The following is a 24,599-nucleotide window of genomic DNA, read 5'->3' as shown; positions in this document are numbered from 1 at the left end:
GATCTTAAGTGGTTCTATCCATTTTGCTAAACCATGTCTTGTCCATCTTTTTCCATATTTATTAAGTGCATAATTGTGTTAAGCAAATGGATGTGCGGTTGGCGGCCCTCATTTATTCTAAAAGCAATGCACAATGAGACTTGTCACCAAATAAGAAACAATGCCGCTTCACAGACTGCGCCAGGTAATTTTATTTCATATATGTCCTAAGGTTTACACGTGTTTCAGCCCTTGGCCTTTCTGAAAATGGGACATGAGCTAAATAATCTGATCAATTGCAGTGATTTTCTTTAACTATTTTATTCGAATTTTCCAATAAGCATATAAACGCACAATAATTTCAACAAACACAACCGAAACATTTGTAAATACTTATAATGAAAAGACCCAAACTTCCCCCTTCAAACCATCAAACTAGAATGCAATGCCTAATCGTAAAATCTGGATGAAAAGAGTGAGAGGGAGAAAAAAAAAGGATATATACATACAATATACCTTTCGACCTTCGAAATCACAATAATATATATACATACATATGCATTTCACCAAATAAATAGAATATCAGAAATGTACTGTCAACTTCTTATTGTGACAAAATCTAAGTTCATATCCAAGCTCAAAAAGGCCCCCAGACTTTCTTCTGCATTGTAAAAACCAACTTTTCAATATTGAAAATTGAATACATTTATTTCACTCAAGAGTTCCACGTTAAAAAAACCTGTCAACTTCCAATTCAGCAAGATTTGATTTTTGGCCGCTAAAGCCCCTGACTTAAGTCCTCCAATAACCTTTCTTCTCCTAGAATCAGTGTCTCGAAATCATATTCCAAATCTTCCTTCACCACTCTGTTCATCAAACCAGTAATTCCACTCCAAAAGTCTCTAACCTTGTAACATTCCCAGAACATATGTTGCAATGTACCACAGGCATGACCACAACCCCAACAAGTGTCAGTCATAATCAATCCTTGCTTATGCATTTGAGCAGGTGTCCAAAACACTCTGTTCAGGATCTTTACTTGAAGTGCCCTTTCGCCTACATTTGATGTTCCTGCATAAAGCTTCCCATCTCCCTTCCATCATCTCCTCCTTTAGGCATACCGACCATGTGTCCAGGATCTTTTTATTCCCTCCTGAATTCCTGCTTAACAAATGGTATATCTTAGATGCCATGTTCTCTTGTCTTCCTATTTTCTTAACAGTATTCATTAAATCTGAATCGACCAAGTTTGGAATTTTTACTGCTCTTTTTAAACTCCTATATTCGTCATAGTGGATTCAAATAAGTCATACTCTACTTTTAACCCTTGATATGTTTTCCACCGTTCACCTTTAAATAGATCTTCATTTTGTTTTATTCCTGGTACAAACCAATGTATCCAAAACATGGTTTTGTTCTTTATCTTTATTGCCGGATTTAACCAAATTGAAGAAGTGTTAATTAGACCTGGCCTCATCTTCGATGCCACTTCATACGCCCTCCAGGTAGTTCTCAAATATTCCATCAAGGCCGAGTGCTACCCCCAATCTGTACTGCAAGATGATAGGATTGCCCATGTATTCAGCAGATCCGCCATGTTAGCCTCCACCACTGCCCTCTCATCTTCCTCTTCTACAATGAACGGCATGACATGTCGCAACGTAAACGCTTGATGGTAACATTCAAAATTTGGGATGTTTATTAATCCCCCTCTATCATTTTGTAGTTGTAGTTTCCACAATTTTAATCTAGGAACCTTTTTGTTCCACAAAAAAGACTGGAGTATGCTGTCCACCTTCTTCAATATCGATTTCTTCACCGGCAGAGGGATCCTGCTCAGGATATATTTTTTTATTTATTTTCGGTGTCACCATCTAAATTGCGTTTACCTTGCCTCCTAATGACAGATTAGGCAATTCCCAATGCTCTAATTTCAATTATATTTTTTGTATGATCATGTCCATATTTAGGTTCATCATTTCCTTAATATTCTTCATGATCCATATTCCCAAGTATTTCATCTTTAAAGGGCACCATCTGAAGCCAAAGCTCCTTATGTACACTTTGTTGGTCGCATGAGTACAGGGCAGGGCTTCTGATTTGGACCAATTCATCTTTTAATTTGACACTAAACCAAATTCATCAATCAAATTAATCAGAGTCGGTATTGATGTCATAAGAGCTTAAATAACCACTAAAAGATCATCAGCGTGTAACCAAAGATTTTGACAACTGCATTAAATTTAATTCCTTTAATCTTGTTATTAGATCGTAATGCCTCAGCCAGTGGTTCCATTGAAATCACAAAGAGTAAAGGGGATAAAGGGCATCCCTGACGCGTCCTACGTTGCAATTCAAATTTGCCAGAAATTCTTCCATTCGTGTTAATCTCTGCAGTCGGGTTTTTATGAAGCACTTTAATCCAACTCAGGTATTCAGTACCAAAATTCATCTTCCCCATCGTTTTCAGCAGGAATTCCCATCAAACTCAATCGAAAGCTTTTTCTGCGTCAAGGGACAAGGCCACTGAGTCTGCCTTTAATCTTTGATTCTTCCAAGGTAAGTAGCAACTTTTGCATATTTGAAGCCGAAACTCCATCCTTTATAAACCCTACTTGATTGGTATATATTAATCTTGGGAGAATCTTCTCCAATCTATTTGCCAGGATTTTGGGTAAAATGTAGCTGTCTGAATTAATCAAGCTAATGGGTCTATAACTGCCTGGTTCCAGCTCCGGACGACCTTGCTTAAGTAAAAGGGATATTGTTGCATGTCTTAGCTTAGGTGGTAAAGTACCCTTTATTTTACATTTTGCGAACATGTCTCAACAAAATTAGGACATTTTCTGCCATTGCCTGATAAAATTCAGCTGGTAAACCATCCGGCCCTGGCCATTTCCCTAAATTCAAGCTCCAAATTGCTTTTTTGACTTCTTCTAAAGTTTATTCTCTTCCTCTGTCAATTCTTTAATCTGCAAATTTGATAGGAACTGGTCCATCCGAGCTGGGTCCACTCTCATGGGCTCACTGTATAAATTTGTATAGAAGTGTTTAAATACCTCATTTATTTCTCTTGGATCCCGAGTCGCCCTTTGATCTTTTTTAATCGCACCAATTGTTCTTTTCGCTTTCATTTCTCTCCTCCCTCGTAATATCTGCATTTTGTTTTAAAGATTGCAAACTCCGTCTTCTCACTTATGATTTTGTTTAAATCATATTTTAACTTCATTAACCTCAACATTTTCTCTTTATCTAACAAACTCATCAGTTATTTTTCTAAATTCTTAATTGAGATATTTAGATTGTTCACTTCCTCATCTCTTTTCCTCCTTTTAATTCGACAATCTCATGACCACCTCACGCATCACACATTTAAAACCCTCCCAAACAGTATCTATGCTCACTTCACCATTCAAATTAGCTTTGATGTATTCTTCTGCTTCCTTCAGCAAAATATCCCTTAATTCCTCATCTCTCAAAACTGTGGTGTTCGTTCTCCAGATCCTAGTTTTACCTGACAAATAATTGAGTGAAAGTTCTAATTTAATGGGTGCATGATCTGAAATGACGATACTCTCAATCTCACTACTTATATAATTTTGTGTCACTATTCCTGATGCCATCAGTTTGTCTATTCGTGAATAATGATTATGAGGTCTGGAGTGGAAACTATATTCTCTCCCTGTTGAGTGTTCCAATCTCCAAACATCCGTCAATCCTAAATCCTGCATGAACAACTTCAACACTTAACTATCTTTGTTCCTTCCATCTCTTACCCTCCCACTACTTCTATCCAAAACTGGGTCCACCACCAGATTGAAGTCACCCCCCATGAACAGGTTCTTCACCCCTGTGGCTAATAAGATGCAGCCCATTCCATTAAAAAATTGCCCACTGTTTATGTTACGAGCATAAATATTACGTATAGTAAACTCGAACTCTTGGATATTAATTGCAAATGATAACCAACAACCTTACTTATCGGTCTTAGATCCTGTAATAGTTCCCTGGAAGTTCTTTTTAAACAATGTTGAGGCTCTTCTTGAGCTTGAATATTAGGGGGAATGATGCATCTGCTCTGGCCAACCTTTCTCAAATGTGGCAGCCTCTGCATCTGTCAAATGCATCTCTTGCAATAAAATAATATCTGCTTTTAAATGTTTTAAATGCAACAACATTTTCTTTCTTTTAATTGGGTTATTTAAGCCCTCCAGTGTTCCAAGACACAATATGTAATGAGTTAATCATATTTCCCCTTTGAACTACCACAGCTAGAGAAATGTCACTTGCAGAACTTAAATTAAAAACTAAAACGGAAAGAAAATAAAGTAAACATATTAACGAAAACACAATATGTGTAAAATTCGAATCAACTGAACTTAACTTAAAAAACATAATACAGCTCAGGGCTGAACTGAGATTGAGAGCAGGTATTTTAACTGTATTCACCTCTACCTACTCAAGCTTACATCTCCCTAAACCAATAATCATAGTTTCAACATCTTTTCCAAAAAGAAGTTCAATTTTAAACTCAACTCAGAGAAAACCCTCCTTATCAAACCCCTCCTAATGCTAATAAAATTGACCACTCCAATAACTATATTAAAAAATATACATGACATTTGCACACTCCATATTCACCCATATAATCCCCCCATATCCTTGGACCCGTAAAAAATGATCTCCACTATTTTGGGAATAAACCTTCATGGCTATACGCACTTAACCACTCTATCACTGACACGTGATGAATAGTAGTTGTATCATCCAAAGACGGCACATGCTTTATGAAATGCACAAACTTGTTGGAGCACCTTAATGGGATAATATATTTCTGCATAGGAACACATAACCTAACCTATCCATTCCTACTGTCCACTTCATCTCCACAAAGACACACCCTCAAGTGCCCTAGCTAACCTCCTGCCAGTATGCTCTACGCTACACTATTAAACTGACATCAGTCTATGTCGTATTTGCATTCCTTTCATTGAATTTGTATGGAGCATCAAATGCACCGCCTAGTAGTTTGTATTCAAACATCCCTTTTCTTTTTTTTGTCCATATTCAAATCCCTATGATTGGACATTGAACATTCCGTTACCTGCAACAAAATGTTCCAAATGCCGCCTCTATAAACCTTACATTGAACAGATTGTACGGAGCCACCAAACTCATGTCCCCAAATCACAAATGTAAACCCAAAAGGGATGTGCATTAGAAGACAACCACTGAATTTTAAACATCAGAATCGATTTGACAATAGAACCCTGCATGTCAACTACCTCTATTGCAGATTTGGAAATGCAGTGAAAAGACTCTGTATTCCCTCCTCCCCCCGTCAAAACTGTGTAACATCAGAAGAGTACTTTAAAGAGTACAACAACTTGGCGGAGGCTTAACCTATTTGCTGTACAATCCACGGTTTATTTTAATATAAGGAGAAGTACTCCAAGATTAAACAACATGAAGACTTAAACTACACTCACCCAAGTATGAGGAGGGAATGTGTACCTACATTAACTAATAAGATCCCCATGTACTGACAAGGAGGACATTTCGGCTTCTAGCAAACAATTTTGATGACAGTAGTTCGGGCTAACACATGTATGCTGATTTACATCCAGATTAATCGGAAATTACAAACCAGACTGATGATTGCAGTTGTAGACTACCCTAACACATTCGGAGATGGCTGAAGCAAACCTGGCAAGGCCTATATGTTGCATGGAAAAAAAACACCACCAGATACTTCTTTAAAAAAACAACATAGGGATTCCTTGTGGGCTCAGGATTTTCTCTACCTTGGCTGTACTCTAACTATGGGACCCATCCCTACACTCCCTTGCATCTCACTTACCCACGCTTTTAGTAGTGCTGCAACCTTGGCCTCCCATCTGTAATCGACACAGATGGTCTTTTTAATCCACCTCACTCCGCCAATGTTGTGGTAACAATGTCTTCTACCGTCTCCATCTTCAGGGATCCCCTGCGGCCCCAAAAAACAGTATTGCCACAGCTCGCTGAGTGCTAACCATTACAATGGCATGAATACTTGCCTTTCCGCTAAGGATGCAAAAACCATGCAACCTGCTTCCTCTACAGTTTGGTGCTCTGAAAACAAAAAACATTTGACCTAATACTGCAGTCTGTGTCTCCCTATAAGTGCTGGGTAGATAGAAAGCAGAACTCTGCTAAGTGTGCCATGCATACTCTCACGTGGGCTGCTCCCGTCCCAGTGTAGAAAACACGCACGTTGAGGCACCTATGATTGCCCGCCCTTCCATAAAGCGACCCCACTATACGGGTGCAAACATAATGGGGGAATATACATTCTAAGCGTAAAGGGATCTGCGCAGCAGAAGACGCATCGTAAGCGATACATAAGAACAGCAAAATACCTCCTCTACCAGCCCCTAAGCGTTGTCTTAACTAGAGGCGCTTTACTAGATTATTGAAAACATAAAAATGAATCTCTGATTGTCTGCAGACACGGATGAATGGGGCTGAAAGGCCGGGCGCCTCTTTGATACCAGGGCTACACCAGAAATCTCAGGAGAACACGGGCGATCAGAGATTGAAATTTTTAGAAGGGTTGGGCCCAGGGGTCTCTGCCTGCTGTTAAGGTGAGTGGGTCTGGAGAGAGACCTGTTCGGTGCGATGAACATGCCATGGCATTAACAATTATGTGCACAAATAAAACTGCTGCACTCTTCACCGGTAGGTGAGCTAGGAATGATGGGCAGCAGAAACCAACAGTAATAAAAAACGAAACAACAGTTACACATTCCTACCTTATTTCAGACCTGCAAATCCTTAATTGGCGGACTAATCACCACTAAGCCCAGAAGTATCCCACCTCCGGGTAGAATCCACCAGAGAGAGCCATAGGACTCCGAACATTGGCGCCGGCAGCCCATACACTATTCACACACGGAGGAACTGAGATCATTACCGTGCTTCTCACAGGAGCCGCGGCCCCTCCTCTCAGGCCCGGGATGTCTGCATTTTATCGGGGGAAGCCATTAGTCTCCGTACTACACGGGCCGCCTCTACATTGAACGCAGTTGCTGGGAACCGCTCAATTCAAGTACAAACCTCCAATCCTACCTCCGATCCAACATTCTACAATCTCCATGCTGCCTACACCACCCCCTTTCTTCCTTCTGAAACCTCTCTGACAGCTAGAAGAAGGCACCTAAAAAGATGCCTCATGTAAGAAAACGAGCCCTATTACGTTAAGATTCATTTAAAATTTAAACGTGTAAGGATTCTAAATTGTTGCACAATGCCATTTTGATGTGTAAACGTCTAATTTAAAATAACTCTAAATACCAAAAAAACCACTAATTTGAGATAGCTAAACCTGGGGAATGAATATATATGAGAGTGTGTCGCAAAGTAAAATTCCCTACATTATATATTATATACTAGACTCATTCAATCACTCATCCAGACTCAAATCAACAACCCTAATCCCTGGAAACCCTATGTAATACCCTTGATTTGAATGTTTTTCATAGCCAATAACCTACCTCTTTGCCTCTTCTGTGTCGTCTGGTGAGTTAAGGCCATTTGGGAAGTATATTTTTAGGATTGCTAGTCTGACTAGAGCTGTTTTTATATCCTTTTCTTTCACTAATCTCTTAGCCTGCAAGAATAATGTCCTTCTCTCCACCAACTCTTTTGGATAATCCGGGAATATTGCCAACTGTGATTTATAGTAAGCCACTTGTCCTTTTTCTCTTGCTGCCCTCAGTACTTTTTCTTTAGCATTCATCTTTGTGAAGACCATTAATATTTTCCTTGGTTTCACACAGTCCATCTTTCCTACTGTGAAGGCATAATCTAAGTCCCCTGAGGATAGATTCAGACCCATATGCCTAAAGTATTTATTTCTGGAATTTAAATCCAACGTAAAATTCTTAATCCTCAAATCTTCCATTTCCATTTTTTAATCATTATACACTCTGTAGCTACTCAAAATTGCAGTGATTGTGTGTGGATGACAGAGGGAAGGGGTTGGAGAAGAGTAGGATTACAAGGTAAAAGGAAAAATAAAAACAAAAAAACAAAAGAAAAGATAAAATTATGAGAACCCCACTGGTTGAAAGATAAAGTACATTAATTTCTAATACACTTTTACATATAGGGGGTAATTCATAGAATATCGCGCACAAGTGGCGCACGCGGCTGGCGCACAGTGTGCATGTGCGAATCTCTGCGCCAGCCGCGTGCGCTAAAATCCATTTCGGCGCACAGCGTATTCATGGATTCTAGCTACCAAAACCAGCCATGGCGCACAGTGGCGCAGCGACCCTGCAGCAGCGCCAGTTACGCCCCCAAGAATGCCCCTAGCACAAGGAAAAGCCATCACAATCCCCAATCCAGTGCAAAGGGCTGCGCTAACCCTGGCCAAGTTTACAGGGCTGCCAAACAGCAAACGCCAAGCGGGGAACGAGTATTACTGGGGTGTGTGTGAAGTTTCACACGCGATTGACCCAGTGCGAGTGGAGTACGTGTATAACTGGGGTGCGCGGGAAGTTTCACATGCGATTGGCCCAGTGCGAGTGGGGTACGTGTATAACTGGGATTTGCGTGAAGTCTCACACGGGACTTGAGCAGGGTACGTGTATTTCGGTGGTGCGCAGGAACTTCCACACGCGATTGTCCCTGTGCGAGTGGGGTACGTGTATTACTGGGGTTCACAGGAGGTTTTACACGCGATTGGCCCTGTGCGAGTGTGGTACGTGTATTACTGGGGTGCGTGGGAAGTTTCACACGCGATTGGCCCTGTGCAAGTGGGGTACGTATATTACTGGGGTTCGCAGGAAGTTTTACACGCGAAAGGGCCCTGTGCGAGTGGGGTACGTGTATTACTGGGGTTCGCAGGAAGTTTTACACGCGATTGGCCCTGTGCGAGTGGGGTACGTGTATTACTGGGGTTCGCGGGAAGTTTTACACGCGAAAGGGCCCTGTGCGAGTGGGGTACGTGTATTACTGCGGTTCGCATGAAGTTTCACACGCGATTGGCCCTATGCGAGTGGGGTACGTGTATTACTGGGGTGCACGGGAAGTTTCACATGTGATTGGCCCTGTGCGAGTGTGGTACATTTATTACTGGGGTGCGTGGGAAGTTTCACATGCGATTGTCCCTGTGCGAGTGCGGTACATGTATTACTGGAGTTCGCAGGAAGTTTTACACGCGAAAGGGCCCTGTGCGAGTGGGGTACATGTATTACTGGGGTTCGCGGAAAGTTTCACATGCGAAGGGCCCTGTGCGAGTGGGGTACGTGAATTACTGGGGTTCGCGGGAAGTTTCACACGTGATTCGCCTGTGCGAGTGTGGTACATGTATTTCTGGGGTGCGCGGGAAGTTTCACATGCGATTGGCCCTGTGCGAGTGCGGTACATGTATTACTGGAGTTCGCAGGAAGTTTTACACGCGAAAGGGCCCTGTGCGAGTGGGGTACATGTATTACTGGGGTTCGCGGGAAGTTTCACACGCGAAGGGCCCTGTGCGAGTGGGGTACGTGTATTACTGGGGTTTGCGGGAGGTTTCACATGCGTAGGGCCCTGTGCGAGTGGGGTACATGTATTACTGGGGTTCGCGGGAAGTTTCAAACGCAAAGGGCCCTGTGCGAGTGGGGTACGCGTATTACTGGGGTTCGCGGGAAGTTTCACACATGATTGGCCCTGTGCGAGTGGGGTAGGTGTATTACTGGGGTTCGCAAGAAGTTTTACACGTGATTCCGCTGTCAGAGCGGGTATGTGTATCTAGTGGGGTGCACGGGGAGTCCCACACGTAAATTGGCAGTGGGGTCCTCCCAGGTGTGCCCTACTGCAGTAATTTGGCCTTCTGGGCAGGAGCGTGGTCTTCCGTGTGTTTTCGCCTGGCCAGCTTGATACGGAGTCATTTGGCACGTGAAAAAATTGCACGTCAGCGTGTAATTCGAGGGAAGGGCCTTACTGCGTAAGCACGTCTGCAGACGTACGCGCGTAAGTGCGTAAGTTACATTACGCGCACGGGCGTTTCCCTCATAGCACGTGATGACAGAGCACACGTGGAAAAACTGCACGTCCGAATGTCATCGCGTGTAATTGGAGGAAAGGGCCTTAGCACGTACATGCGTATGTGACGTGTACGTGTGGGCCGGTTTAAAAGCTACGTGTCGGACGCCATTTCCTTGTACGTGCTTTTCGTGAAGAGCGAGTGGGTGAATTCTGTACTTCTTGTCGGTTCACATGCGATTACTTCACAGCGTTTCAAGTTCGTACTCCCTGTTACCTCTGACAGCTTTTTTCTGATTTTTTTGTTGGGCCTGTTTCCTCAAACAGTGTTCACTTCTTCTTTTGTCCTGTCTCCTCAGACAGCGTACAATTCTTCTTTTGGCGGGGCTGTTGCCAACGTGCACACGCGCATATTTTTGACATTCTTTTTCCAGGCAGACGGTGAGTCGCGCACGTATTTACCAACTGTGCTTGCCCCGTGTGTCGCGTACCCCTTCAGAGGACATTGTAGGCTGCATGTATTATGCATACGCTTATTTTTGTGTTTCTGGGTGCCACAGCGTAGTGCGGGTACATTTTTTCACGCACGTGGTCTACGAGGGGTTGCATGCACGTTATTTTTTGATTTTGGGCTGCCTGTGCGTTGCGTGATCCGTCATCTTCCCCCAGGGGGTCACAGACAGCCTTGTTAGAGCACTAGGGTACGAATTCCATCTAGTTCCCTACCCCTTTGACCCCCAATTGCCCAGGACAATTGTTTACTGCAACTCCCATACGCACAACAACATCAGTGCCATGGTTGGGAGGCGACCAAGCGGTAAGGGAGGCAAAGGTGGCTGACCTTCAAAAGGTGGCCGTGGTGGGTGCGGTAGGGGACGTGGCCGAGATTTGCAGGGTGTCCCTATACCCCCATGTGTGGAGGAACAATCAGGGACACCCATGCCCCCCCCCCCATGGTTGAGGGAAACGTGGCTGACGCCATCCCAGCTCAGCCCTTGTTGGACCAGTCCATTGTGGCACCTGACCTGGCACAGGATGACTCCCAGGCTGACTTCCAGGTTAGCAAGTCTAGGCCACGTGTGGCGGTGCAAGTTGTTGTCACCAAGCCACGTGGATCTGAGGCAGCTATGTCATCTGCTGCCCCGAGTAGGCAGGGTGGGGAGGCTGCAGGGGCAGCTGCAGCTCCATCCGCCCCAGCTCTGACTCTCCCAGCCAGGACAGTGTCGGTCCAGGTCCATCAAACTGACGTTCCCCCTGCCAACATTACCCTGCAACCAATGCCTGCAACAAGACCTATGGTCATTGTGCATTCCCACACTCCTACTACCCAGTCCACCGGTGCTTCTGCACCTACTGACCAGAGTGGCGTAAGCCACTCTGGCTCCGCTCCACCTTTAAAGAAGAGGAAGAAGGGTGCTCTGGCACGACAGGCTGAGACCCCAGACATGGCTACACACTCCGGCACGTCAAGGAAGCCTTGCTTTAATGACGCGGAACTTGATGCACTTATGTCCTATGCGTCGGCACATAGCCACGAAATGCTGGTGACTGCAGGGTTCAAGACCACAACTGGTCAACGTAAAGCACACTGGCAGATCATCGCCGACCGCATAAGTGCCCTTGGATTTGTGAGGCGCACAGCTGATGATTGCTACAAGCGGTGGAATGACCTGAAACGCAGAGCAAAGAACAAGCTGGCCTCAAATCATACTGCTACTCTGGTGACTGGCGGTGGGTCTCCACCAGAGGACAACAAACTCACTGAACATGAGTCTGTTGCTGGGGCCTTTGTCACAGAGGAACAGATCCAAGTCGTGGATTACGATGCATTGTCCGGTGAGTGCCCATGCATGTGTGTGTAATCCATGTATATGTTGTTTGGGTGACGGGTTCAGATTGAGTGCCAGGTGAGGATGTGTGCACCTGAGTGGTATGGGTCACCCATGTGCTTCCTCCCATACATTCACGTGCCTTGGATTTGGGTATGACTGTATCCCTTCTGGACACAGTTGCCTATTAAGCCCACATTTGTGCACTTTACCTTGAACTGTTGTCTTGCAACTACATTGGTCTGATTTAGTAAGTCTTCATTCATGCTGATTGTTTGCACTCTCCCCTTTTTGCTAGACAATTTTATGCCCTATTGCAACATATGTGATATGCTTCGGTCATTTTTTACAGGCCACACTGCGGCACTATTATTACCTGGTTATGTTAATGATTACACCATTCAGGCTGATGGAGTATTGGCCTGCATGAAAATTATTATAAGGGGCTGTTTGCATGTGGAACATGACAGATGTTTCCTGTGATGTCAAAGTGACAAACCATTGATCAGCCCTCAATGACATTATTTTTGGACACTGGATGTGTTTCAGTGTGTGGCACACACATATTTTGAAACACTATTCAGCATTAATCTTCTCATCATGTCGATGTCACATGGATGTGTGACAGTACTCAACCACTGACATATTGCTGTAGTTTTGTACTTTACCGTGGATATGCTACATGACATCTGTGTGGTGGCATGTGTCATGTATGTGTATTGGACATGCCACTCACAGCCTGATGTGTGATGCCTGTGCTACCCAACATGCTACAAATGTGTTGCTTTTCCATCTTTCTCTCCCCAATGTCTGCCTTTTTGACTCCACTTCCAACTCTTTGACAGTGCATGCATGGCAGGGTTATAGTCATGTGGGACATGTGTTGATCATGTACTGGATCTGTGGCTTGCCACGACCTATGTGTGTGGTATGGTGCTCATGCCTGTTTCCATTTGTTGTCTTTCATGTTTTTGCAGGTGATGACGCACTTGATGCTGTTGAGGTTGAGGAGATGGTGCAGACCCAGGAGGAATCTCTGGCATGACCGGGCACCAGTGGGGGACGTGGTGTGGTGGTGGGTGAGAACCCAATGTTACTGCAGGCCATACTCTCCAGGGGTGTCTCTGGGTGCACCTCCCCAGACCTCTATTCGGGTGCTGAATCGGATGATGAGACTTATGTGCCGTTGCAGGTATGTGTTTCTGGCAGGGATTCTGTTCTGTCCAACCCACCTGCACCAGGGGGAGAACCCTCTATGGGGATGTCAGTGTTGGTAGGTCCGCCTTTGGTGGTTACGGATGCAGGGTCACACTCCACAGCATCTGATCCTGTTCCTGGGCCAGCAGATCAGAGGGGGAATGCATTCCTGCAGCCTCAGGCAGTGCCAGCACAGCAAGGTGCAGATCGCCTTTCCCCAAACAGGTGTGGTGCCCGTCGACACGGTGGCCGTGCGCCACCAGGCAATACTGTATGGGAAAACTCCATGTACGGTATTGCAACCCAACAGGCAGCATCAGTAGAAATGATGGCTCAGGCAATGGAGAGGGTGGCCACTTCCATTATCCCCCCTGAAAGGCAGATGGAGCGACAACAGCAGGCAACAGACTCCATTTGCCAATCACACAGGGAAGACATGTTGGCGTCCAACAGGGACCGACGGGCGGCACTGGAGACTCTGCGCCAATCAATATCAATAGAGTCCCAGGCCCACAGGGAAGCCCTGAGGGAAGAACTACATACCCTCAGGCAGACTCTGGTTGACCTTGGGGCGTCCACTAATCTTAGGGCAGAACAGCAGCTGGAGCAGCTCACATGTTCACTCTCATCTGAGATGCAGGCAACACGTGAGGAGATCCGGGCATCATGCGAGGCCATGCGTGCAGAAATGCAGGCAACCCGTGAGGTGCTTGTGAAAGAAGACCGGTGGGGGGCGTCTGTACTTCTGCTCCCTATATGGTAGAAGAGAGGCACAGAGGACCCCAGCCAAGATTCTCTATAACGGTAGCAATGGACGAGCAATCAAGGCCTAGCTTCTCAGGAGGTGATGCAGGCTGGTTCTTAAGTACAGTGTAGTCCCCAAGCCCCCACAAAGGAATGTCCACACACAGTATTGGATAGAACACAGTCTTTATATAATCAATATTCAAGGTTATGTACACTTATCATAATAACTCACTTTGTACTCAGGAAAATCAACAATGGCAAATATATACAATTCTAAAGTGGTACCACCCTTTGTATTAGATCTCATTAAAGTGCATTAACAATACTGTAACAATGTCACACAGATCAATAGAGTGAAACCAGCAATAGAGAGAGGAGAGAAAATAAGATGGTTGAACAATAGGCAGAATACTGGCCCCTACCACTAGACACAGTTCTGTGTGGAGATCCCCGCACCTGGGCAACCTGTAAAATAAAGGTATAGCACAAGCCCAGTCCATATATTGTTCTGCAAGTCTTATTCCCTCCTATAATGTTTTTACCCCCCCAATGTACCTGGTGGAGTCGAGTCCTTCGAAGAGGCGTCGACAGATCCTTCTTGAGCGACCCCCTTTCAAGCGGGAGTCACGGATCATCGAGAAACGTCGAGGACCTCGGCGTTCGGCGACGGGGAATCGACGGCCCTTCTTGAATGTCTTCCCTTTCAAGCGGGAGACACGGGGCGTCGAACGTCCGTCGACAAACAGGGTAGAACGGCGTCGATGAGGCGGCAGCTTCGTCCGAGCGGTGCTCGTCGGCGTCCTGCAAGGCAGAGGCGTGCGGGGCACCTCGGTGACAATAGTTCTGGACCGCAAAGATTGTGGAGACGGAGGCCCAGCAAGGGCGTTGAGTCGTTCGAGTCTTTGTGGTCTTCAGGTGGCGGGAAACCCACCGGCAGGTTTCTCCTCGGCGCGTTGGTCGTCCTCGACTTTCTCCGGCAGGATAAAGCGGTCGACGGTGCGGACGAGGTAGTCCTTTGATTCGAATGTTCTTAGGCAAGGAGCGGACGGCTCCGGTCGTTGGCGGCACGGCGTCAAGTGGTTCCCACGGCTGGGCAACACAACTTCGACGGGCCTCCAGCGGTTACACAAACCTGCGAACCCTGGTCGACGGCGATGGACTTCGACGGCGGCGATGTCCGGGTGCTTCACTTCGATCTCCTCGGCGGTCCCGTCTTGGGTCGGCAGCCTTTCGAGGGTCTGTCTTCCAGGGCGCTTCGGCGAAGATGGAGCGGTGCTCGATGGTCCCTCGGAGCACGGGAAGAGGGCGCCTTACCAGGTCCTCTCTCGGGTCAGTCTTCGACGATCTCGGCAGCCTTCGGATCAGTCGAAGCAAATGCCACAGCAAGTCTTCTTCTTCCAGCTGGACGTCGAGGATCAGCAGTTCCAGTTACTCTTAGAGTGGAGACTCAACTCCAGAACGCTTCTGACCGCTTCTGAACGTTCCTGAACAACTACCAGTGGTGAGAGGTCCCCAGATATACTATTCTGCCTCTCATCCACACTGCTGGCACACACTCAGCAGCCAATCATACAGAAGGGCATTCATGCAGTCAGTCAGCCAATCAGGCACACAGTGCATTCAGGCCACACTCCTCCCTTTCAGACACTCACAACAAGGAATGTGGATTGGGACAAGTACCCATCCATTCAACACTACACACTGCATTCAGGCCAGTTTCGGGCAGGGCTGTCTCAGTCTTTGTCTCTCATGCCAGAAACCAGACAACCACAACAAGGAGTGTATATTGGTCACACACTCCATTCACCCAGGTCCCACCCACAGGAGGTACCCACAACATACAGTCACTGGGAAGGCTCCAGTCAGTCTAGCTGGGCCTTCACAACAACACCATATATGGAACTTCCACCCAACAGCCAGTCAGGGGGAAGGGACAGAGTCAGGGCTTCCCAGGACTTTGGGAAAACAAGGTAACAGGCAATAGAGAGCAAGAGGCCACAGGGGCCATCTTGTTTTCTATCAGGAATCAACTGATCCCAATGGCAGGGCCTGGGTATCCCAAAATGGAGGACACCCAGAGCACCTGTCAAATTCAGCATGGAGCTGCCACCAGCCCATACCCTGCTCTGTGGGCCACCCACAGGTGCCCAAAAACATACACTAGGGGCACAGGGTTGTACCCCTACCCATGGGTGCCATAAGGGTATCCCATGGGTCTGTTCACCAAAACAAAAGAGAGCTGCACTGCCAGGAGTCCCACATGGACTCCTGGGCAGAAAACATGACAGAACACACGATAAAAAGCAGTAAAGGACAAGGATTCAGAGGCCCTGTCCCTCTGATGCATTTCCAGCATCACAGTCGCCCCCCCCAGACCCCAGACTGAGGTGGAGGGTGTCTAATCTCCCACGGGATAGACACCCTCATCCAGACGGTCAACATACCTTCTGGAAAGGCCATCTGCATTATCGTGACTCTTCCCTGGTCTGTGCTCTATGGTGAAGTCTAGCCCTTGCAGGCTAATGGACCACCTGAGCAATTTCGGATTCTCACCCTTCATCTGCATAAGCCACTTCAGGGGCTTATGATCTGTTTGGACCTTGAAGGTAGACCCCGTAAGGTAGGGCCTAAAACGCCTAAGGCTCCAAACTATGCTAAAACACTCCTTTTCAACAGTAGCCCACCTAAGTTCTCTACCCTTGAGTTGTCTACTGATGAATATGATAGGATGTTCTCTCCCTTTGTCATCTAACTGGGACAAGACAGCTCCAATTCCGGTGTTGCAAGCATCCGTCTGGACGATAAAGGGTCGGCTGTAGTCCGGCGCACACAACACAGGTGCCCTACACAGACTTTCTTTCAAGCCATCGAAGGCCCTCTGACAGTCTTCGGTCCAATTAACCTTCCTAGGCTGTTTGGTTGAAGTTAGAGCTGTCAGGGGTGCAGCTATGGTTCCATAGTCTGCCATGAAATTGCGATAGTACCCAGTGAGGCCCAAAAAGGCTCTCACCTGGGTTTGAGTAGTGGGAGTCTCCCAGTTCTGTACATCCTGTACTTTACTGGAGAGAGGTTGGATTTGACCCCCTCCTACCTCATGACCAAGATAGGTAACGTTCCCCTGAGCTATCTGGCACTTGGTGGCCTTGATAGTGAGGTTAGCCCTTTTTTAAAGCCTGCAACACCTTATCCAGATGTGTCAAATGCTCTTCCCAGGTGGAACTGAAGACGGCAATGTCGTCTAAGTAAGCCACACAAAAGGCTTCCAGCCCACTGAGCGCATGGTTGACCAATCTCTGGAAGGTGGCAGGGGCATTCTTCAACCCAAAAGGCATGACCCTAAACTGGTAGAGTCCCTCAGGTGTTGAGAAGGCCGTCTTTTCCTTGGCATGGTCCGTCAGAGATATTTGCCAATAGCCTGAGGTAAGGTCAAAGGTGCTCACAAATTTGGCAGCACCTATGGTGTCCACGAGCTCATCAGCCCTGGGCAATGGGTGCGCGTCAGTTTTGGTGACGGCATTGACTCCTCGGTAGTCCACACAGAACCTCCAATCCTTGGTACCCGCCTGGGAACTTGCCTTGGGGACAAGGACCACTGGACTGGACCAGGGACTGGTTGAGGGTTCAATAACACCCAGATCCAACATCTTGGCGACCTCACCCTGGATGTGGTTCTTGACGGTATCTGACATACGGTAGCACCTGCTTTTGACAGGCACACTGTCACCAGTGTCAATTTCATGCCTACACCACGGTGTAAGGCCTGGCGTCAGTGAAAACAGAGAGGCATACTGTTGGAGCAAAGCCCTGCAGGCCCTCTGTTGCTCTTTTGTCAAATCTGGAGAGAGATGTACTCCCTCCACTGAGCCATCCTGAGGGTTGCTATGCAGCAAATCAGGAAGGGGCTCACTCTCATCCTCTTCTTGCCCTGAAGCTAGCAAGAGACATGAGACTTCTGCTCGCCGGTGGAAAGGCTTGAGCCTGTTGACATGGAATATCTGAGGGGCTACCCCAGAGGCTCCCATGTCAACCAGATAATTGACTTCGCCCATCTTGGAGATGATCCTGAAGGGTCCAGTCCACTTGTCTGCCAAAGCTCTAGGCTTGGTAGGCTCCATCACAAGGATTTCCTGTCCCGGAGTCCAATCCACTTGCGAGGCTTTAAGGTCATGCCAGTACTTATTCAATTCCTGGCTGGCCTTGAGATTTGCTGTTGCCTGGCCCATCATCTGTGTCATCCTCCGTCTGAGGCCTAACACATAGTCCCCCACTGGCTTGGCGGGACCTGGAGGGGTGGCTTCCAAGCCTTCTCTGATCAAGGCGAGGGGCCCCCTCACGGGATGTCCAAAGAGTAACTCAAAGGGGCTGAAACCAACACCCTCTTGAGGTACCTCTCTTTAAGCAAACAGCAGGCATGGCAGGAGGAGATCCCATTTCCTCCTTAGGGGTTCTTCCAAAGCCCCTAGCATGCCCTTTAGAGTTTTATTAAATCTCTCAACCAGACCATTGGTCTGGGGGTGGTAAGAGGTGGAGAACTTGTAGGTTACCCCGCACTCTTTGCACATGGTTTTCATGTAACTAGACATGAAGTTGGATCCTCTGTCAGAGACAACCTCCTTGGGGAATCCAACACGGGTGAAAATGCCCAGGAGAGCCCTGGCAACCACCTTGGCAGTAACAGTCCGAAGGGGTATCGCCTCAGGGTACCTGGTGGCATAATCTACCATTACCAGGATGAACCGATGTCCACCTGAAGTGGGAGGGTCAAGGGGACCGACGATGTCGATGCCCACCCTCTCAAATGGTGTGCCAACCACTGGCAATGGCTGCAGTGGGGCAATGACACTGCCTCCAGTCTTGCCAGACAACTGACAAGTTGGGCAGGTCCTGCAGTGGGACTCCACCTCTACTCCCATCCGTGGCAAGTAGAAATGGGCAGAGAGCCTCTGCTTAGTCTTCTTGGTCCCAAGATGACCAGCCAAGGGCACCCCATGCGCCAACTGCAGTAGGCAGGGCCTGTAAACCTGGGGTACCACCAACCTCTTGAGGGCACCAGGTTCAGGCTTAGTGGGCTCACTAACAAGGAGCTCACCCTCCCAATAATTCCGGAATGTCCTAGGCACTTCTCCTTGTGCCTGGGACAGGGCCTGTTTCCTCAGTCCCTCGAGAGAGTGGCACTCTCTCTGTCCTTTACAGAAGTCTGCCCGGGAGGGTCCCCCTTCAGCTAACAAGCATTGAAGGTCGGGATGATCCTCCGGGTTGAGAACCTCTTCCACAGGAGAGTCTTCTGTATCTTCTCCCACAGGAGTTGAGTTTGGGTTTTCCACTGGACCCAGCCCGTCTGGGGCATGGATCCCAATGGGTGCTGTCGGAACAGCAGGAAGAGAAGGTGTTCCCTCCACAGAGGTGGCCTTCTTGGTCTTCCTTCTTCTTGCCTTCGGCCTTGCCTTCGGCTCGGGTACCTGACCCACAGCCAGACCCGGTGTCACCTGTGACCTAGTGACTGCAGCAGCAGTCATGGGAAGACCATCCAAGATCAACCCCAACTCTACTAGATCATTTCCTAACAGAATGTTAGCAGGGACATTGTCCTGAACCAGGACAGGAAGCTTTGCTGTCTTGTCTCCAATCATGAGTGTGACTAAGGCTACAGGCGATAATTTGGGAGGCCCACCAGCTAACCTGGTGGTTCTCAGAGGAGCACCTACATAGTCCTCTGGCTTGAGCAGGGTCCTGTCCACCACTGTCATGCTTGCCCCAGTGTCTCTCAAACCAGTAGAAGGCTGGCCATTCAAGAGGACACTTCTCAAAAACCTACGGGTGTTCTGTGGGATAGTCGCCATACTTCCGCAGAACAGACTTCAAACAACACAAAACAACGCCATTCGTGCCGCTCTAAACATTCCCCGACACCACCACATCACAGAAACCAGAAGTAAGTTAAATTGGCTAACTGTCAAACAGAGAATTTCACTCAAAACACTCGCCCTTACGCACAAATGCCTAGCCAACAAAGCCCCGATCTACCTTGGTAGTCGACTGTCGCGCCACTCTACCTCCCGACCTCTAAGAACAGCCCAATCCCACTGTCTAGCGATCCCCAGATTTAAATTGCAAAAAGCAGGGGGCTCAAGTTTCCCCGTCTTAGCTTCCAAGCTATGGAACTCCCTCCCTGTTTCAATTAGAGCGGAAGACTCTTTCAATACCTTCAAAGCCAATAGTAGATCTTGGCTTTTCAACCAGCTTTAAGGCCGGCTTCGCGTTTCTTCCTGACCTACCCTGACTTGCCGACCGCTACTATCACCTATCGGCACTGAAACTACTGTACATATGTATATAAGATCCTCTTGTAAATGTATATAATGATTCTTTGTTATACCTGCATATCGGATCCCATGTGTAAATGTTTATGATTCTCTGTTATACCTGCATATCTGTAACCTTTTACAAATTGCGCCCTGATGCCTCCAGGCCTGCTGGTTTGCGCGTTATAAATAATAAATACAAATACATACAAATACTGGTCCCAGGCCCCAAGGGACACTAAGGAAATCTCTACCGGAGCACCGAACGTGATCCCGGTAGAGGAGGGGAGGACAGTGGCCTCCACCTCAGACACGGGGTAAGGGTAGGTCAGGCTGACAGCCTGTACTCCAAGTGCCTTACCTTTACACTTGGGGTCACCCCTTTTGTGATCCAGAGCCCCACAATCCCAACAAGCGCCAGGAGTGCGGGGTACGGTACTGGAACCACTGGGAGCCTGCTTTGCAGCAGGTAGACCACTACTATTATTCCCACCCCCAGATGACTTATCCCCACTAGATTTTTGGGTCTTGGGAGAGGAAGATTTAGGTTTACCCGGCTGTGACTGCTTGTGGGACTCCTCAGCTTTCTGAGAGGCCCCCTTTTCCTTGTCCTTGTCCTTCCCACTGGAGTCCTTAGGGGACACCCGGTGGGAGACCCACTTGTCAGCCAACCTAGCCAGCTTAAAGGGGTCCAAAATGTTCTGGTCAGCCACATACTGACGCAGCTCTGGTGAACAGGCTTCAGAAAAATGCTCAAAAAACAAGAGGTGGGACAATTCAACAAAAGTCTTAACCTTGTATCCATCGATCCACCCCATCATGTTCATGTGCGCAGCACTCACCCAGTCAACCCAGGACACATTCTCTCTTTTCTTAAAATCCCTGAACCTTCTAAGGTATTGGGTAGGTGTCTTGCCACACTTGGCAATCAAAGCAGACTTCATACACTCATACTGACCCCTTTCTTCCGCACTCAGCTTCAGAATACAGTCATATCCAGTTTGAGGCACTCTGCTTAACAAACACTTAGCCCAATCTCTTTTATCAACATCATGAATCGCACAAGCCATTTCAAACGCTTCAATCCATTGGAGGATATCTGAACCCTCCACAAATACACCAACCAAATCTTTCATAAACTTGGTGGCTGGGGACCTGACACTCTCACTGGTTTTAGCTGAAGTCTCCACTCTAGCTTTCTCTAGCTGGATTCTCTGACATTCAGTGTCCTGGCTCTTGAGTTCAAGGTCCTCATTTCTGAGTTCAAGATCCCTATTCTTGAGTTCCACTTGTTGAGCCAACTCCTCTTTCTTAAGTTCAGCATCTATTTCCAACTTGCGGTATTCAAAGGCCAATTTCATCAACTCAAGCTCCAAGGAATTGCTGGGGTTTGGAACAGAGGCAGCAGGATTGGCGGCATTCCCAGAAACCGATTCAGCAGAAACCCCAGGGGCAGAGTCCTCATTGGTTGCATTCCCCCCCTCCTCAAGAGTTTCACCATCAGTCTGGTAGTCCACCAGGGCAGCTATCAGCTCAGCCCTAGACTTATCCGCAAAGTCTAACTCCCTGGCTTCACAAGCACTCTGGAGAGCCTCCAAGCTCATCCGAGTCAATTTGCCATTTGCAATAGACTCCATTGTTTGTAATGCAGTTATCTTGTACACAACTAAACCTTAATTTAATAAAGTGCAGATATCCTTTGTAAGTGGCACGGTTATACACTGATTCTTAAAACCATAAGCATCCCGCCGCTGCCACCAGTGTGAAAGAAGACCGGTGGGGGGCGTCTGTACTTCTGCTCTCTATATGGTAGAAGAGAGGCACAGAGGACCCCAGCCAAGATTCTCTATTACGGTAGCAATGGACGAGCAATCAAGGCCTAGCTTCTCAGGAGGTGATGCAGGCTGGTTCTTAAGTACAGTGTAGTCCCCAAGCCCCCACAAAGGAATGTCCACACACTGTATTGGTTAGAACACAGTCTTTATATAATCAATATTCAAGGTTATGTACACTTATCATAATAACTCACTTTGTACTCAGGAAAATCAACAATGGCAAATATATACAATTCTAAAGTGGTACCACCCTTTGTATTAGATCGCATTAAAGTGCATTAACAATACTGTAACAATGTCACACAGATCAATAGAGTGAAACCAGCAATAGAGAGAGGAGAGAAAATAAGATGGTTGAACAATAGGCAGAATACTGGCCCCTACCACTAGACACAGTTCTGTGTGGAGATCCCCCCACCTGGGCAACCTGTAAAATAAAGGTATAGCACAAGCCCAGTCCATATATTGTTCTGCAAGTCTTATTCCCTCCTATAATGTTTTTACCCCCCCCCCATGTACCTGGTGGAGTCGAGTCCTTCGAAGAGGCGTCGACAGATCCTTCTTGAGCGACCCCCTTTCAAGCGGGAGTCACGGATCATCGAGAAACGTCGAGGATCTCGGCGTTCGGCGACGGGGAATCGACGGCCCTTCTTGAATGTCTTCCCTTTCAAGCGGGAGACATGGGGCGTCGAACGTCCGTCGACAAACAGGGTAGAACGGCGTCGATGAGGCGGCAGCTTCGTCCGAGCGGTGCTCATCGGCGTCGGAGCGTCGGCGTCCTGCAAGGCAGAGGCGTGCGGGGCACCTCGGTGACAATAGTTCTGGACCGCAAAGATTGTGGAGACGGAGGCCCAGCAAGGGCGTCGAGTCGTTCGAGTCTTTGTGGTCTTCGGGTGGCGGGAAACCCACCGGCACGTTTCTCCTCGGCGCGTTGGTCGTCCTCGACTTTCTCCGGCAGGATAAAGCGGTCGACGGTGCGGACGAGGTAGTCCTTTGATTCGAATGTTCTTAGGCAAGGAGCGGACGGCTCCGGTCGTCGGCGGCACGGCGTCAAGTGGTTCCCACGGCTGGGCAACACAACTTCGACAGGCCTCCAGCGGTTACACAAACCTGCGAACCCTGGTCGACGCCGATGGACTTCGACGGTGGCGATGTCCGGGTGCTTCACTTCGATCTCCTCGGCGGTCCCATCTCGGGTCGGCAGCCTTTCGAGGGTCTGTCTTCCAGGGCGCTTCGGCGAAGATGGAGCGGTGCTCGATGGTCCCTCGGAGCACGGGAAGAGGGCGCCTTACCAGGTCCTCTCTCGGGTCAGTCTTCGACGATCTCGGCAGCCTTCGGATCAGTCGAAGCAAATGCCACAGCAAGTCTTCTTCTTCCAGCTGGACGTCGAGGATCAGCAGTTCCAGTTACTCTTAGAGTGGAGACTCAACTCCAGAACGCTTCTGAACGCTTCTGAACGTTCCTGAACAACTACCAGTGGTGAGAGGTCCCCAGATATACTATTCTGCCTCTCATCCACACTGCTGGCACACACTCAGCAGCCAATCATACAGAAGGGCATTCATGCAGTCAGTCAGCCAATCAGGCACACAGTGCATTCAGGCCACACTCCTCCCTTTCAGACACTCACAACAAGGAATGTGGATTGGGACAAGTACCCAGCCATTCAACACTACACACTGCATTCAGGCCAGTTTCGGGCAGGGCTGTCCCAGTCTTTGTCTCTCATGCCAGAAACCAGACAACCACAACAAGGAGTGTATATTGGTCACACACTCCATTCACCCAGGTCCCACCCACAGGAGGTACCCACAACATACAGTCACTGGGAAGGCTCCAGTCAGTCTAGCTGGGCCTTCACAACAACACCATATATGGAACTTCCACCCAACAGCCAGTCAGGGGGAAGGGACAGAGTCAGGGCTTCCCAGGACTTTGGGAAAACAAGGTAACAGGCAATAGAGAGCAAGAGGCCACATGGGCCATCTTGTTTTCTATCAGGAATCAACTGATCCCAATGGCAGGGCCTGGGTATACCAAAATGGAGGACACCCAGAGCACCTGTCAAATTCAGCATGGAGCTGCCACCAGCCCATACCCTGCTCTGTGGGCCACCCACAGGTGCCCAAAAACATACACTAGGGGCACAGGGTTGTACCCCTACCCATGGGTGCAATAAGGGTATCCCATGGGTCTGTTCACCAAACCAAAAGATAGAGCTGCACTGCCAGGAGTCCCACATGGACTCCTGGGCAGAAAACATGACAGAACACACGATAAAAAGCAGTAAAGGACAAGGATTCAGAGGCCCTGTCCCTCTGATGCATTTCCAGCATCACAGTGCTGCATGGGAATCTCCGCACATTAATCCTCCAGAATCAGACCTTCCAGACCCGCATGCTTGCTGCCATGGAGGACCATACCCGGGCTTTGCGTGGGCTGCCTCCCATAGTGCCATCACCTCATGATGCAGCAGCAGAGGGTGAGGAGAGCGACAGCAGTTCTCCCACAATGGCATAGCCGTGCAGGCCATGAGCCCAAGGAGGTATTTTTTTTGTTGTTGCAACATCCACGCAGCTGGGTGTTGGTGTGCGCCCTGTCCTCGAACCTCCTGGGTGGCCTCCCCCATTCCCCCTGCCACTCACATGGCCATTTTTGATTTTTATTATTTTATTTTTTTTACAGTGTGTTGCCTTGTG

General features: G+C 47.9%; 1 protein-coding gene across 6 annotated transcripts in view; it reads left to right on the top strand.

Moving 5' to 3' along the window:
* The window catches only part of POLK (DNA polymerase kappa), a 1,714,815-nt gene that overhangs the window by 834,087 nt on the left and 856,129 nt on the right, over positions 1 to 24,599 (top strand). The window lies entirely within an intron of this gene.

The sequence above is a fragment of the Ambystoma mexicanum genome, chromosome 6p, assembly GCF_040938575.1.
Source record: "Ambystoma mexicanum isolate Mex_15411 chromosome 6p, UKY_AmexF1_1, whole genome shotgun sequence".
In the NCBI taxonomy this organism is placed as follows: Eukaryota; Metazoa; Chordata; class Amphibia; order Caudata; family Ambystomatidae; genus Ambystoma; species Ambystoma mexicanum.
The sequence above is the reverse complement of the archived record's forward strand: the minus strand, read 5'-3'. Positions and strand labels throughout refer to the sequence as shown.